Consider the following 4,321-nt stretch of genomic DNA (forward strand, 5'->3'; position numbering starts at 1 on the left):
ATTTCTAAACCAATAACAAGTGTTTTTCCTACACTATAATAAAGGGATTTTGCTAATAAAATACATATATGTATTAATTGTTATTAAGATCCCGTTGAGTGCCGCGTACATCAACTCGAGGGTCTTCATTCCCAGTTTCGTTGTCCAACACTTTCACGCAACTAACAGTGAGTTCATACCCTTATACCTTTACTGTTTTAACGTTTTCAGGGGGAATATAAGCTAAACATCATTGATCTTGTGAAATTATACAAAAAGGATTTCAATACACTTAGAACTGATACAACCTTACAATTTCCATAATTTTATAAAATATTTAGATACTTTATCCCTTTTGTATTATGTTGAGCATAAGGGAAGTTTTCAACATAATCATAGAGTTTTCAATGTAAAACATGAATGGAATGCATTAACGGACATATAAACTATAATATGTATAGTCTATGGAACAATTATCTTATCAATGTACAAACACAGATTCAATGTGATCAAATATATAAGCTATATAGAGTATAGTTTATGAGACATATACTCAACTAGTTAAATTCAAAGGATTCAGTTTATTCTACATCTAATCGTTTGTATAGCATTTTATGAGTGAGCTTTCTTCGCGTACTTACTTAAGTACTAACAAAAGTCCTGAGATTATAACCAGAGTCTCCTTGCGGGAGAACGTGAGTTTGTGTATAGATCTATACGGGATTGACAATCCCGCACCATAACTGTTAGCTACAGTTAGGCCGGCAGGCCTGGGTGACAAAGTCATTTCGATTCCGACACCTAAAGAACGTCATTCAGGCAATTCAATGGTCAAGTATGGTTATAACAACTCATAAATTTGGTACTAAGAATATACGATTAATGTATGGATGGTAATAACTTCAATTAATTTTATTATAAAGTAATAGAACTACTATACATATTCGAGTTTTCAGAATTTTCCGAACTTACTATACATACTGGTGATAGCCATGGATTTTCATGTAAAAAGGGAATTTCCCGTTCAAAACAACAATGCACAACACATTCAATGGTGACTAGACATATGAACTAATACATTATGAGATTCAGTAACAAAAATATACATGTTAGAAAATAATGGATTTTCTTGGGAACATACAAATATTTTCATTGATTCATTAACAGATTTTTCCTTACAAAACATGCTTATGAACTCACCAGCTTTTTGTTGATACTCTTTCAAAACTGCTTGTATTCTCAGGAAATCAGTAGACAGGTACAACACACAGATTTTGAGAAGACGGAGCATATAGAGTCACGTCTTTTACTTCTGTTATACTTTTGATGTATATAAATATGAATCAAACAGATGTAAATATTTTACTTAATCAACGTAATGGTTGTGTTTACTTTGATTACTATGATGCAATTGTTGTGATACTACATATGACGTCATCCACCCCCGAACGTTTCCAATGTTTCGGTTTGGGGGTGTGACACGGCGTGCCAAAATCTATTATCTCTGACCGAGAGAACAGATTTACATCACGATTTTGGCAATCACTCCAGAGGTCGTTGGAACCCAGCTCGATATGAGCACTGCCTACCATCCCCAAACAGATGGCCAGAGTGAGAGGACCATCCAAACCTTGGAAGATATGCTCCGAGCTTGTGTGATAGACTTCGGTAAAGCATGGGATACCTATTTGTCCCTAATCGAATTCTCGTACAACAATAGCTATCACACAAGCATCAAGGTCACCCCCTTCGAGGCCTTATATGGGCGAAAATGCAGATCACCTCTCTGTTGGGCTGAGGTAGGGGATACTCAACTAGCAAAAGAGCAGGTATCAAACAACACTCTTACTGGGCCCGAAATTATTAGGGAAACAACTAAGAAGATCGTTCAGATCAGGGAACGACTCCAGGCATCTCGAGACCGACAGAAGAGCTACGCAGACAAAAGGCGAAAGCCTCTGGAACTTCAAGTAGGTGATCGCGTACTACTAAAGGTCTCCCCATGTAAAGGGACTATACGCTTTGGAAGGTGGGGAAAGTTGAATCCAAGATACATCGGACCATTCGAAATCCTTGTCAGGATTGGTCTGGTGGCCTACAAGTTGCAGTTACCACCAGAACTAAGCAATGTACACCCTGTCTCTCATGTGTCGAACCTAAAGAAATGCTTATCTGACGAGACTCTCGTTGTCTCACTTGACGAGATTAAGGTGAATGGAAATCTCCATTTCGTTGAGGAACCAGTTGAAATCATGGATAGAGAAGTGAAACGAACAAAGCAAAGTCGCATTCCCATTGTGAAGGTCCGATGGAGCACCAAGCGAGGAACAGAGTTCACTTGGGAACGCGAAAACCAGATGATGCAAAAATACCCCTATTTCTTCTCTAGTTCTTAAGGGCTACTCTCAAACGAATTTCGGGACGAAATTCCCTCTAACGGGGGGATGATGTCACAACTAGCAAATTAGGGTTGAGATTGTGATTCTTGTACGAGACAATTTCCTCCATGTAACCTTGCAACATCCTATTTAGTGAAATTCAAACTACAATGCTATTTAAATTCATACGTGCATACATAGTGAATCAAGCCTCGTACAAGCCCAAAAACTCGACTCAATAGCTAAGTCTAATCAATTTTGGGCGTTAGCCCAAGAATTCTCGGCCCAACACCCTATTGGACTGATAACTTCTTCATTGGGCCTTATTGGGCCGAAAACTTTTTCTTTAAAGCCTTATTGAGCCGAAAACTCTTTCCGTGAACCTTATTGGGCCGCAAACTCCTATTAGGCCAAGCCAAAAATCGAAACCCACTTCTTTCGGGCTTTCTTTTGGACCGAGAACCCTATGGGGTCAGCTGGGGTTTGAACCAAAAAAAAGGAAAAAGAAAAGGGAAAATACCTAGCCACCTCATAATTGTCTCCATGTAACAAAGTTATGGACTACCATGTATCCATGCTACTTTCACATCACCTATCAAAAAGTCAAAGAAACCCTCCCCCTCTCTCTTTATGATCGGCCTATCCTCACCCTCCCACACTCCCACAAAACTCTCACTCACCACTCTCTCAAGTCCCTCTCATTCTCTAAAAATTTTCATGTGTGGGTGTGTGTCATTGGTAAGGATTTCTTCAAGCAACACTCAAAAACTTGGTAAGTAATCTTGTAAACATCAAGAATTTTGCATCACTTCAAACTAAAGCTCATGTTTACACACCATTTTTGTGTGTAGTCTCTTAGAACACCACCATTTTTGAGTAACCTCCAAGCTCAAGGCTAGGCTTGACATTCCTTCCTTCTTCTTCTTCCTACCACACGAAATCCTCAAGGTGAGCTTCATACCCCACTATTTTCGTGTTTTACATCCCTTTGGGGGGGGGGGGGAATACAAGTCAAGTTTTGTTTAAATCTTTGGATATTTGCATGCATTTGTGTGTTTATGTAACTACTTGTGTTTTAAATTTTAATACCTCATGCTAACACTCCATAAACTCGAGATTTACAAGCCTCATGATGCTAGAATAAATCTATCCTTTGGAAAAATTTCATGTATCATGGTTAGGAGTTGAAGATGAAACAAGTTCTCAAATAAAAAGGGTGCTTAATGTATGTTAAAAATCAAAGAAAATGTTAATAAGATATTGGTGTTATAAAGGTTTGTGGGGTCATGTATAAACACTCAAAATGGCGAAAATATGGGTATTACACTAAAAAAGGGTTAACTTTTGGACACATTCATTTTTAACACCTATATTTACACAAATATGTGGATGTAATAAACTTCAAGATTTTATGTGTATTTTGTGGAAAATCGTGACATGTTAGGGTCACAACAAAATAGAATATGTTGTTTTACAAAACTCTCAAACAAAATTTTGGTATGTTGAACAAACTACAAAACTTGTTTATTTTGTTAAAAATGATTTTTCTAGTAAAATAGTCGTAATATGTTCTCATCATTTTAATGGTTTAAAAATATAGAGGATTATGCTATTTACACAACATATATTACAAGTAGACAAGTCCATTAATGATTATTTATAAAAAGTTTTATAAATAATTTAACAAAAACGGTATACAAAACAGAATTTTTACGACAGAAAAATTTGCGTGTCATAATCTGTCCATCATAAAGCTTTTAAAAGTACAAGTATAAGTTGTATGTTATAACGCTGTAATACGCGTGCCATAAAACTTCAATTACGAATTTACACAAGTAATGTTATTTTCATTATTCAATGGGAGTCAAAGTTCGTGTAAATCTGTTAAGGCTCTTGTGATACTTTCCTTTGTCGTACCTATCTAGCGTACACCGTAAGTCCTGTAGTTATAACCAGAGTCTCCT

The sequence above is a fragment of the Lactuca virosa genome, chromosome 9 (assembly GCF_052849685.1).
Source record: "Lactuca virosa cultivar CGN04683 chromosome 9, Lactuca_virosa_CGN04683_v6, whole genome shotgun sequence".
Classification (NCBI taxonomy): Eukaryota; Viridiplantae; Streptophyta; class Magnoliopsida; order Asterales; family Asteraceae; genus Lactuca; species Lactuca virosa.